This window comes from Canis aureus, chromosome 22 (genome assembly GCF_053574225.1).
Source record: "Canis aureus isolate CA01 chromosome 22, VMU_Caureus_v.1.0, whole genome shotgun sequence".
In the NCBI taxonomy this organism is placed as follows: domain Eukaryota; kingdom Metazoa; phylum Chordata; class Mammalia; order Carnivora; family Canidae; genus Canis; species Canis aureus.
In genome coordinates this window covers 7,409,355-7,422,255 of record NC_135632.1, presented here as the reverse complement: position 1 = coordinate 7,422,255, position 12,901 = coordinate 7,409,355, and the positions used below count along the sequence as shown (strand labels likewise).

At 40.7% G+C, this 12,901-nt stretch overlaps 1 long non-coding RNA gene across 1 annotated transcript in view; it reads right to left on the bottom strand.

The window, feature by feature from the left end:
- The window catches only part of LOC144294289 (uncharacterized), a 30,969-nt gene extending 18,901 nt beyond the window's left edge, over nucleotides 1-12,068 (bottom strand). Inside the window, exon 1 of the long non-coding RNA XR_013361713.1 lies at nucleotides 11,968-12,068. This is a non-coding gene — a long non-coding RNA (uncharacterized LOC144294289). The remainder of the gene's footprint in view (nucleotides 1-11,967) is intronic.
- Between the last annotated feature and the right edge of the window lie 833 nt (nucleotides 12,069-12,901).

Below are 12,901 nucleotides of genomic sequence, written 5' to 3'. Positions count from 1 at the left end.
GGGAAAAAAAAAAAAAAAAAAACCAATGAGATACCATTTCATACCCACTAGGATGCCTAAAATCCAAAAGACAAATAGTAACAAGGGTTGGTGAAGACGCTGAGAAACAAGAGCCCTCACACACTGTTGGTGGGAACGTAAGATGCTGTGGCTGCTTCGGAAAACGGTTCAGCAATTCTTCAAACAGTTAAACATGGGATTATCCTATGATCCAGCAATTCCACTCCTAGGAATAAATCCAAGGAAAAAAAATGTATATTCACTGTCCATACAGATACTTCTACACAAATGTTCATAGCAGCATTATTCATAGTGGCCAAGAGATGGAAGTCAACTGATGGATGGAAAAGTAAAGTGTGGTGTATCAAACAATGGAATCTTTTTTTGGCAATAAAAAGAAGTATTGGTCTATCTGCTACACCACGGAGGAAACTTGAAAACATGCTGAGTGAAGGAAAGGGCCGCAGGCTGTGTGATGTCATTTATATGAAATGTTAGGAACGGCCCATTGCCTTCGAGTCCTTTTTTCTTCACATTTCAGAGCTCAGGTAGTGAATGAATTTTGGAATTGCCTTCCGCTAGGCCAAGCCATTCCGTTTCCCCTCAATCCAAACCGACTTCTTTGCTGCTCGCTGGGCCCCTTTCCCCTATGTTTGCTCTTTGCCTCCACCTGCAGAAAAGGCCAACCCTGTATGTGTTTGTTCAGTTCAAGACTAGAGCACGCGTGGGGTTCTGATTCCCAAGCTGGCCAGGAGGCAGGCGCCGAGGTATCAGAGAGGCCCTGAGGTGACAAACAGGGCACACGGAGCTTCCAGGGGACGGGCTGGGTTATGGAAACAGTGGTGGGCCCCACTCAGTTTTGGAATATCGTTCCTGAGGTGTCGGAATTGATCTGAGAGTGTTTCCCCTGTGGCTGAGGCCTCCTCCTTTTTCCAGTTGAAGGCTTATCAGGAAGACGGTTGGGAGGAGACAGGCTGGAGAAGCCAGGGTCTATGAGGCCTCTTTACAGAGGTAGGTGATTCAGGTGCCTTTGCTGTGTGTGGGGTCCCCCCTCATTATTCCCTGGTCATGCCCCCTTTGTAGCATCACTGATGTCACACCTATACGTACAGCATGGAGTTAATCCCAGCTCTGTGACTATGACCATAAAACGGAAAAAATACTCCTGGGTTTAGCTCATGGGACTGCTACTAAAAAGACCCAAAGACATATTTTTGAAAGTTTACATTAAGAGAAATACCCTGACCACGTAGCATGTGTGAGAGCTTCACACACCGATAGAGGTCCCACAAATGACCCTTTTCATTATGTCATCGAAGTCTCCTAACACTGTGGTCCTTTATAAAGGCAGTGAAAGCCCTGCAACCACTTCCTCCAAAATGGGCCTTTGAAATGAATCTAAGAAGCTCCAAAAGTCCCATTCTGAGATCTGAAAATAAGCCAAGTCTAGGGGACAGTAATGTCCGGTAAAACTACTTTCACGTCGCATTAGACAGTGGCAGCGTCAAGATGTTTTATATCAAAGTATCTGAACAACACGTTACACTCACCAGTTACCAGAGTATTTCCCTGCGGCCTGCACCATCAGCCAGACTTGGGATTTTGTTAAAAACGCAAATTCTCAGGCCCAACCCAGACCTCTCCCAAGCAGAAGCTCTGGGAGTGGAGCCCAGCACTCTATGCTTTAAGGAGCCCTCCAGATGATTCCAGAACACCCGCAAGTTGGAGAACCACAGCTGTACGCAGTGACCTCTGGGTATAATCGATGATCCAACATTTCAAGCATCTGCTTTCAGCTCACACCCACTGGACACAGACTCTCAGGCTCTCTCTCCTAGTTCCCTGCCAAAGTATCTGCTCTGCAGTTTGGATCTCAATTCAAAGAGATTCAAGTCACAAACCCTGGCTTATTTTATTTTCTGTCAGCTTCATTCAGACCATCAGCAGTACTGCGGTGGAGGGAGATGCCATCTTGGTCACCTTGGGGTCTGTCGCCTTCCTGAAGGATGCAGCTCCTGAGAAGCGTCTATGGAACTGGAAATGGGTCTCACTTTCAGTCCATCACAACCCCACTGATTCCCTCGGGGTCCTCACTGGCAGTGGGTCTGCTCAGGCTCTCAGCAAAGCACTGAGCCATCTCCTCCAAAAGGGTCCTTGCCAGCCCGAGGGACCCCAGGGAGCCGTGCCTCTGGGCACTCCCACCCTCCTGAACCCCTGGCTCTATTGCTCCTCTAGGCTCTTACAAAAGAACTGAAGGACATTGACTTCTGGTTGCTTCTGCATTTAATCCTGCAAGAATCCCTGAAGCCCCAAAGCCCTAAGGACCTGAAATTCAGAGAGAACAAACATGATTTTAAAACTCCATATATTTTCTTGCCATAGGTATTTCTCACTATCACGTAGATAGCCTGATATGTATTATTCGTTAGACGTCAAGGTTATATGCCAAGGGCAGAATGTGGAAGATGGCACTCTAGGTCATAATTAGGATAATGATAAGCAAATGCATGTTTTTTCTCGTGCTTTATTTTTGCTATTTAAAATTATCATTTTATTATTTGATCACAGTGATCAAAATATAAATAATTTTTTAAAATATGCAAATGACCCTATTCTGGTTAAAAAAAACAAAAAAACCAAGAGGGCGCCTGGGTGCCTCAGTCAGTTAAGTGTCTGCGTTCTGCTCAGGTCATGTTCCCAGGGTCCAGGGATCAGGTCAGTATTAGCAGCAGCAGCAGCATCATCGTCATCATCATCATCATCATCATCAACATCATCATCATCAGACTCCGTGCTCAGCGGGGAGTCTGCTTCTCCCTCTCCCTCTGCCCCCGCCCCTGCTCGTGCTTGCACTGGCTCTCATTCTCAAACGAATATACAAAAAATCTTAAAAAACAAAAACAAAAAAAAAACACCCAAGCTACTGGTATCCACATTTCTTGCCCATTTTAGTATGGCTATATCAGTACACGTATTATCTTACATCCTGATCTTTGCACTTATTAATGATTTCTATGTTACCCTATAAACGTTCCTTTTTTTTTTTTTTCCTATAAACGTTCCTACATTAATTCACAGGGTCTGCAGGAAACTGATTACAGTCGGCACAGATCCTTCGACCTCATAATTCTGCCCCTCGGAATTCTACTTCACACGCGTGTTCAGAGCAAACTTAACAGTCTTCTCTTGTCAATTTTTCATTGCTCCCCCCATTTAAGAAAACGGGATGCCTCCACATTTGACCCTATCCCCTATCTCTTCTACTTGAACTACCACTGGCCTCTGTCAAGTGCCTCTCTGAGCAGGACGCTGCTGTTGGCCCACAGACAAAGGCATAAAATCAGTGAAAAGCAGTGCCCACTGCTCTCCCATTGTTGGAGGAAGAAGTCATCTCTCCTGACTTATCCCACCCCACAAGGATTTTTCATCCCTGGAATTTCTTTAGAGTTCCCAGGGCTGGGCAGGAAGGGTGACCCCGCAGTGCTTTCAGCCCTCTGGTAATAATATAGGAGCCAAATCTGCTTAATCCTCCTTCCTAGAAACAGAATCATAGGGTCCAGCCCTGAAATCTAAAGGAAAACCCTGAATGCAATTTCATCTCTCAAACTCCTATCATGGTTTTCAAAATATGCTTCACAAGGAATGGTTTAGACTAGTAGGTGGATGGAGAATGCAGTGTCTGTCCCCAGAACCTAAAGTATTTGTACCCTGTGTGTATTCTATAAACCAACAATTGCCCCCCTGCTGCCTGTCACCCACTCTTCTATAAATAAAGAACCTGATATATTAAGGTCCCAAGATTGACTACAATCAAATATTTATTTGATGTATTCTATTTTCTCAGAAATTTCAGGAGGACAATGGAAGAAATATTAAAGGAATTCCTTTTCTTTCTTTATCCCTGACTCCCACCCTCAAGTTAGGTTCCGTCGACTGAGCAAAAGATTGAAGACATACTGCTGGTGGTTTTATTATGAAGATAAAGAAATCATTATGAAGGTAAGGTCTTCTCTGCAAAATTACTCTTAAAATCCAAGGTTGTGTTTAACAAAATTTATTCATGACACTCATCAAAGAACAATAAGGTAGACTTTATTTCGGACCATTTCTACAGCTGTAGGGACCACTGAAATGGGGTTTTGCAGGGGGCCAGAGAGTTCAAGCTCCGCTCCAAATACAGTTTCCTCCAAATAAGGGAAAGTGGGAATTTATGGCCAAGTATGGGGTGGGAAGCAGTCAGTGAATGGAAAATTGCTAAGAGGAAACATCAGGGGTCAGGGGGACTCTGGCTAAGCCTACTTGGCAGGATTCTTGCTGAAGGGAGGCTGGGTAATCAGACATCACGTGGGGGATGGTGGAGGCCAAGGAACCCAACCCCATATCAAGGATAGGGGATTTGGCCAAACTAACTTAGCAGGACTCTTGCTAAAATTGAACAATGGGGATCCCTGGGTGGCGCAGCGGTTTAGCGCCTGCCTTTGGCCCAGGGCGTGATCCTGGAGACCCGGGATCGAATCCCACATCGGGCTCCCGGTGCATGGAGCCTGCTTCTCCCTCTGCCTGTGTCTCTGCCTCTCTCTCTCTCTGTGTGACTATCATAAATAAAAAAAAAAAAAAAAAAAAAAAAAAATTAAAATTGAACAATGAAGAGGCAAACACAGGAGCCCAAAAGTCATATGCTAGCTGAAAAGAGATATCTTAGTCTGAGCTGCTACAACAAAATATGTCACAGTCTAGGTGGCTTACACATTTATTTCTCCCAGTCTGGATTCTGGGAAGTCCACGATCAAGGTGCCAGCACATTTGGTGTCTGATGAGAGCTCAGTTTCTGGTTCAGAGATGGCCATCTTCTCAAGGTGTCCTCACATGGTGGAAGAGGTCATGGGACTGTCTGAGGCCTCTTTTATAAGAGCACTAATCCCATTCATTATAAGAGCTCTACCCTCCTGTCCTAATCACCTCCTAAAGGCCCTACCTCCTAATATCATCACCCTGGGGGGTGGAATTTCAACATCTGGATTGCAGAGGATGCAGCATGCAGTCCACAACAAGACACTTGAGAGGAGACTCAGTAAAGAGAGACTGGCAGTTTTAAGAATATTTGGAAATAGCAGAAAAGATGATTGGGATTCTTCAAGGCAAAACTAAGCCCTATTTAGAGCCCCCTTGTGCAGGTAATCTGACTCCAGCCTTTCACTGCCCCTCGGCTCTTTTACAGCTCTAAACCCGTGGACTAGTGATAGCTGGGCAAAGCAGGTCTTGTCTATAGAAACGCAAACATACTCTGCGGATGTTTGGGATTGATTTCCCTCCCTTCCATGGAAAAAGCCAGTTTTCCTGTTCATTTGTAAATTCATTTCAAACATTGCCTTATTCCATATAAATTTGTTCTCATTTGACTTCTTTGAACTAGTTAACATCCCACTGACTACTTCATTAACAATAAGTTGAATAAGTCTTTAATATGTGCTCATATTGTATCTTCATGAAAGTTCTGATTTTAGCCTTTTTATCTAATTTTTATTTAAAGTCTTTTTCTTCTTTAAAGATTCTATTTATTTATTCACGAAAGGCACAGAGAGAGAGGCAGAGACAGGGACAGAGGGAGAAGCAGGCTTCCTGCGGAGAGCCCGATGCAGGGACTCGATCCCAGGACCCCAGGATCACACCCTGAGCCAAAGGCAGAGCTCAACCACTGACCCACTCAGGTGCCCCAATTTTTATTTAAATTCAATTAATTAACACACAATGCATTTTTAGTTTCTGAGGTAGGGGCCAGTAATTCATCAGTCTTAAATATCCTGTAACACAGTCCAGTCTCTAATTTCCAAAAAGAGGACTAGAAAAATCTACCCTTCCAATCAAAGAATTTCTAAATAAACTATAAAAATAATCCAATACATTTACAGGCTATAAGGGACCTGGTTCCACATGGGCCACATGGGTGAAGGAGGTAGAGGTAAATACATTGAGCCCTTTAAAAGGGATCCCTAAGGGTGAAAGAGTGGATCAGAATGAAATTTGTCTACCAACTCAGGCAGATTTCAAGGAAGTTTGTCTTCGTTCTGGACTCAAAAACATGACTAAAAAGACAAACTGAAGCAGAATAAAATAATTATCTTTGAAATTATTAAAAATATTTTTAAATAATCAAAACTAAATAAATATTTATTAAAAACAGGCAGATTGAGAAAATTTGAGAAAGAATTAAATAGAAATTTTAGAAGTAAAAAAGAAGGGGTGCCTGGATGGCTCAGTAGGTTAAGCATCTACCTGTGGCTCAGGTCATGATCTCTGGATCCTGGGATCAAGCCCCATGTTGGGCTCCCTGCTCAGTGGGGAATCTACTGCTCCCTCTGCCTCTACCCCCAGGCTTGTGCTCTCTCTCTTGCTCACTCTCTCTCTCTCAAATAAATAAATAAAATCTTTAAAAGGGGAGGGGGTCACCCGGAAGTCTCAGTGGTTGAGCGTCTGCCTTTGGCTCCCGTCGAGACCCTGGGGTCCTGGGATCGAGTCCCACATCAGGTTCCCTGCAGGGAGCCTGCTTCTCCCTCTACCTATGTCTCTGCCTCTCTCTGTGTGTCTCTTATGAATGAATAAATAAAAAAATCTTTAAAAAAAAAGAAGTGAAAAAGAGTTCTTGAAATAAAAAAAATATATTAACACAACTGATAAGTAAAAAAATCCATTAAACAAAACTAAAGAGATAATTATCAGGCTAGAAGATAGATGTGAGAAAATGATCTAAAATATCACAGAGAGATAAAACGAGGTAAAAGATAAATACAGAGAGATAAAGAAAAGGGATTATGACCAAAAAATGAGGAGACATAGAAGATAGTGTGAGAAGGCTAAGCATCGTTGGAATAGGAATTCTAGAAGGAAAGAATGAAGAGAGAGAAATTTGAAGAAGTAAATGGCAGAAAAATGTGTAGTCTTGGTTAAAAGACATAAATGCCCAGATTTAAGGATCATTCTGATATGGAAATCAGGAAAAAAACACTGTAGTGAAACTGGAAAACACCAAAAACACAAAGAAAGTCTTTTGAGACTTAAGATCCCTTAGAGAAAGCACATGTACCTCACAAAGAAAGAGCAATGAGCTGAGAGCTGACTTTACAAGAGCAATGCTAGAGTGGCCAGATGATAGAACACTGTCTTCTGACGGTGAGAGGGAAATAAGTGTCACTGTGGACATCAGAAACCAACTCATTCGAGAGAGAAGAAAAAATAAAAACCTTTTCATATAAACGAAAAGAGAATTTATCACTCACTGTTAATTGCTGAAAGAATTACAGAGGGATGTACTTCAGGAAGAAGGAAATGGAACCCAGGAGGAATGAGATGCAAGAAAGAACAGTGAGCAAAGAAATTGATAAACATGGAGCAGTGTAAAAACACGCTCATCAAAAAACAATAATGAAGGGATCCCTGGGTGGCCCAGCGGTTGAGCGCCTGCCTTCAGCCCAGGGCGTGATCCTGGAGACCCGGGATCAAGTCCTGCATCCGGCTTCCTGCAAGGAGCCTGCTTCTCCCTCTACCTGTGTCTCTGCCTCTCGCTCTCTCTCTCTCTGTGTCTCCCATGAATAAATAAATAAAATCTTTTAAAAAAAACAAAACAAAACAATAATGACTAATTTGGGGGGAAAGAAAAGCACAAGACTTCACTCTACAATATTAGCATAAGTTATGGAAGAGGGAGATGACTGAAGTCAAAGCATTCTAAGGTCTTCCTTCGAGAAGGTAGAAATAAAGATTAATTTTAGACTTCATCAAATACACCAGGTTAAGTTTTCAAAGTGTTTGCTGAGACAACAGAAAAGGAAGATTTAACTCTGAAAAACGTGGAGTGGCGCAAATGGGGAGTAAGGAAGCCCTAATTGGAAGCTCTCCCCTACCAGGCACGCAGCCCCTCATGGCTGCTGCTCCTCTGGCACCAGGGAGGGAGTTAGAGACCCAGACCTCCATTGCAGCCCTGCCCAATAACAAAGGTGAAAAGAGGTGCAGAGGTCAGAATGAGAGTGGACCTGAAATAAGAGAAGTAGCCTTCAAGGACAAGGGACCAGTAGGCCCACGTGATCTAAATGCTGGGAAATGGGCAATGGGAAGCAATAGGTTTTGACAGTCAGAAGAAAATAAAAAAGAAAGGTGAGGATAAGAACTTCAGACATTGTATCAGTGAGTTTCTAAGACTCCTAGACAGCAGAGTTACAGGATTTTACACTGTATTGCTGATAAAGCCAGAGATGTGAAGGCATATGTTCAACCTCCAGGACAAGCTACAGTCAAAGGCCGGATCCTGGGGATGGTGCCAGAATCCTGTTTGACGATGGGGATGATGGTGAAGACACCGAGTGTATCCAAACTGAACTCCACATTTTACATTCTGGTCTTTCTGAGGGTTGGAATTTGGATGACACCCACGATCCATGAAGAAGCCTGAAACATTGCTGCCCTGAGCGAAGTTGGTTCAACAGATTGATCTTCGATGTTTGTTTTAAAGGATTCTGTTCCTTTAAAAATTTATGATACTAAATTAACTTCCAATCAAATGTTAACTTTGTTCTTGTATTGTAATGGAATTTACTTAGGCCAATATCCCACAACATCTGTCATTTAGGGGAAAAAAAAAACATACTACTAGTTTTCCTGCTGTGGCCACTTCACCTTGAGTCTATGGATGTTTTGAAGAAATTCTAGGCCATATAATTGTCATGGATTATGTATAAACCTTTCGTTTTGACTAGTTTGTCCACTGATCAGAGTCCTTCTGAATATTCTATTTACGTTGATGTTCTTGAGACTGATAAAATTTAAAGGAGGCAGAAATCTACATTTGATATCACAATACATGGATTTTTTCTTCATAGTTTAGTAGCTTGTGTCTTTTTCTTTTTTTTTTACTAATTTTGATACTGCACACATTCTTTTCATAATCTTATGTTTCCATCATAGAGAAATCAACAAAAGCTATTTCCAAAAACAGTTTTGAGAAATTGGGTTTGTTAGTTTCGCAGTTGCAGAAATTGAACACTGGGTGGCACCCAATCATCAAAAATATTAATGTATTAGTGTTTTGGTTTGGTTTTTGGTGTTTTTGTTTCACTTGCTATGAATGAAAAATTTCACAAAAGGAACTACTTTTCTAACCTTTTATTAAGTATGAAGTTTAGAACTCCTCCTTTGGAAATAATTTCCAAGTCATAAAATATTGCAAAAATAAAAATAATATCCAAAACATACATATAGTCTTCACTCTGATTCACCTATTATTAACATTTTATACTATTTACTTTTGTTACTTTTTAAAGAAAAAAATTTTTAATTAAAAAAATTTTTTTATTATTTTAATTCCAACATAGTTAACACACAGTGTTATATTAGTTTCAGGTGTACAATATAGTGATTCAACAATTCTATACATTATCCACTGCTCATCATGACAAGTGTACTCTTTAATCTCCACCACCCAATTGGTTACCCTCTGGTAACCATCAGTTTGTTCTTTCTTTTTTTTTAAGATTTTATTTATTTATTCATGAGAGACACAGAGACACAGGCAGAGGGAGAAGCAGGCTCCACGCAGGGAGCCCGATGTGGGACTCGATCCCCAGACCGCAGGATCACGCCTTCGGCCAAAGGCAGACACTCAAATCCTGAGCCACCCAGGCCTCCCCTGACTTATTTTGCACTTGGGCAATATGCACAACATGCACAACCATATTGTTGCAAATAGGAATATTTCATTCTTTTTAATGACTGAATAATATTTCATTGTATCTACATATATCTTCTTTATCCATTCATCTATCAATGGACACTTGGGCTGCTTCCATAATTTGGCTATTGTAGATAATGCTGCTAAGAACATCAGGGTGCATATATCCCTTTGAATTAGTATGTTTGTATTCTTTAGGGAAATAGTAGTGCAAATCTTGGATTGTAAAGTAGTTTTATTTTTAACTTTTTGAGGAACTTCCATACTATTTTCCATAGTGACTACACCAGTTTGCATTCTCACCCACAGTGCAAGAGGGTTCCTTTCTCTTCACATCCTCACCAACATTTCTTGTTTCTTATATACCATTCACTTTTATCATTCCCTCTCTCCCCTTCTTTCTAATAAATCTGTCTATGTATGTATAGTTATTTTCCTGAACCATTTTCAAATAAGTTACATATATCATGAATCTTACCCATAAATATTTCAGTGTGTATTTCCTAGTAGGAATATTCAAGAGTCCTTTTTATGGTATTTATAGAATATTTATAGAGTATAAAAGATTAAAATAAAAATGTTATTTTTTTCCAAAAGTCTTATACACTGTAAGATACTTGTGTGTTTTATGTACACTTAAACTATGACTTAAAGGGAAAATAATTTCAAATAACTTCTACAAAATAAGTTTTTCTCAAATTTTCCCTAAGCTGGAAAAGGAGGAAGGAACTACAACTTAATGAAAAGATAGTCTCCAATTTCTGAAATAGAAGAGCCACAGGTAAAAATTATAATAAAGACAATTTTGTGCCACTAAGGTATATTTTACCCTTAAAAAGCCCCAGGAATCTGAAGTCCCAAACAATCCAACAGAAGGTAGGAATGGAAGTTAAAAGTAAGCAAAATAAAACAATGAATATGATGATAACAAAAGTTAAAACAATCAAAATCCAAGTATATGCTATTTAAACTAGACACAAAACATAATGCTATAGAAAGATTGAACATAAAGGGATAGAAAAAGACACTACACAAACAACATCCAAAACAAAGGTGAATGAAATTTTTTTACACACAAAATGAAATAAAATAGACTAAGTCAAAAAGCATTATTAGTATATATACTACATAAGGAAAAAAACTATCAAAAAGATATTCCTGAACTAAAATACACCTAACATATCCTCAAAATATTTAGAGTAAAAGTGTACAGAAACATTAAAAATTTACAGACCCATAAATTTTTACCAAGAAGTTAAAAAATTAATAAAAAACGTTCCTTAACAACATAATTAACAATTTGACCAAAGGAACAATATAGGACTGGCACCAAAAATAGAGAATACATTGATATTTTCCAATCCTATATATCACAAGGTAACTACATAGGGATACTGGCTAGGAATGTAAAATAGAATGGAAGGAAATTTGCTAATGTCCAACTGGATATATTCTTTGACCTCAAATCCTCACTTCTAAGAATTTATCCCAAAAATATATTTACACATCTGAATGCTGGGAAGATGGCAAAGAAGGAGGACTCTAAGCTTGCCTCATCCCATGGATACAACTAGGTAACAGTCACATCAGTGTAAATAACCCAGAAAATGAGCTGAAGATTGGCAGAACAGACTCTGCAACTAAAGGTAGAGAAGAGGCCATATTGAAAAAGGTAAGAAGGGTTAAGATGTGGTTTGGGAGCAAAAGGGACCATGGCCATTCATGGTTGAGACACAAGCAGGTCTCAGAGAAGGGTGAGAAACAGACTATCATACCAGGGAGCCCACACAGGGAAGACAATTCCCTATAACTTTTGGCCTTGAAGGCAAGAAGTGCTGAAATTCATGAGTTCTTACAACCAGCAGAACTTAAAGCCTGGAACTTTATGAAATTAATGGGCTGTGGGAGAACCTAGAGGGCATTAAGAAGTGGGGTCCCCACCCTTAAAGGGACAGCTTCACAGCCAGCAGAGATACAGCATAGAAGCAGCAATTTGAAAAACATCTGTGGCGTGTGAGATGGAGAGTGATTTACTCATGTCTGCGCATTGCCCCAAAAAGCAGGGATCACAGGGAGGCCCCTCTGGGAACTAAAAAACTGGCAGGTGCCATTTCCCTCCCCTGCCCTGCAATGTGAGCACAGGGCCACCTGTAGGAACCAGTGCAGTGTGAACATTCGCTGCCTAATGCAAGCATTTGCTTGCTTACACCAAGCTCTGCCCCCCTGCACTTTGGCAGATCCACCCTTACCAGTCATGATTGCCTCAGTCCTGGCACTGCAGGCCCTCCCAGAAGACCAGCACAAATCTCACCAGCACTGTCTTCTGACCTGCCTTCTGCAGGACCTCTGTTTTGGCAACAATGGTGACAGGTCTCATATCATAAGAATACCAGTGCACACCTTGTGAAAATGTGCCCCACACAGCAGGGAGCAAACACTGCCCTCAATAGGCAAAGACAGCCTCTGCAGATGACTGAACTAAAGGATAGAGGCCAGGAATCAATAACAGTGTACACACAACACACAGAAGAGATACTCCCTGAATTGCCAGGTCTCAGGAAACAGGGGCTGCTACACTACAGGACACCATAGAACCTCTTCTTCATAAGGCCATTACCTTCAAAAGCAAGAGATGTAGCTGACTTTCCTAACACAGAGAAAGAGACACAGAGAGGTGGAGAAAATGAGGAGACAGAGGAACATGTCCTAAATAAAAGAACAGACGAAACCACAGCAAGAGACATAAGTGAAACAGGTGTATGTAATATGCCCTATAGAGAATTTAAAGTAACGACCATAAAGATACTAATAGGACTTGGGGAAAGAGTGGAAGACATCAGGGAGACCCTTAAAAAAAACATTAAAAAGAACCAATCAATGATGAACACAATAAATGAAATTAAAAATACACTTGATGGAATAAATAGCAGGTTAGAAGAAGCAGAGGAATGAATTAATGACCTGAAAGAGTAATGACAAGTAACCAAATTGAACAGGTGAGTGAAAAATATTATACAAAATGAGAATAGACCTAGGGAACTCAGCAACTTCATCAAGCATAATAACATTAGCATTATAGGGATCCCAGAAGAAGAAGTGAGAAAAGGGGATAAAAAATTTATTTAAAGAATTTTCATTTAAAGAAATGCCCAAATCTGGGAAAGGAAACATCCAGATCCAGGA